The sequence below is a fragment of the Buceros rhinoceros genome, unplaced genomic scaffold (assembly GCF_000710305.1).
Source record: "Buceros rhinoceros silvestris isolate BGI_N320 unplaced genomic scaffold, ASM71030v1 scaffold25961, whole genome shotgun sequence".
In the NCBI taxonomy this organism is placed as follows: Eukaryota; Metazoa; Chordata; class Aves; order Bucerotiformes; family Bucerotidae; genus Buceros; species Buceros rhinoceros.
In genome coordinates, this window is record NW_010394033.1 from 1 (window position 1) to 268 (window position 268).

The following is a 268-nucleotide window of genomic DNA, read 5'->3' on the forward strand; positions in this document are numbered from 1 at the left end:
AAGCGGGGCTGGCCCTGGGGGATCCCCTGGCCCCACGATGTCCTGCCCCCGTCTTCGGGGACATCTGGCTCTCGACAGACACCCCCAGCTTAGATCTCTGGGAGCCCAAGGGAGGCCAATTCAGGTTTTTTCCGTCTCAATGTGGTTTTGTTTTGGGTTCGTTGTTTTGTTTTTTTTTTTTACTTCCCCAGCAGTTTGGGATGGTCAGAGAAGTGACTTTCTGTGAGCGCTCCGTCTGCTCTGAAGGCTTTGTAGGTGGCCAAGTTGC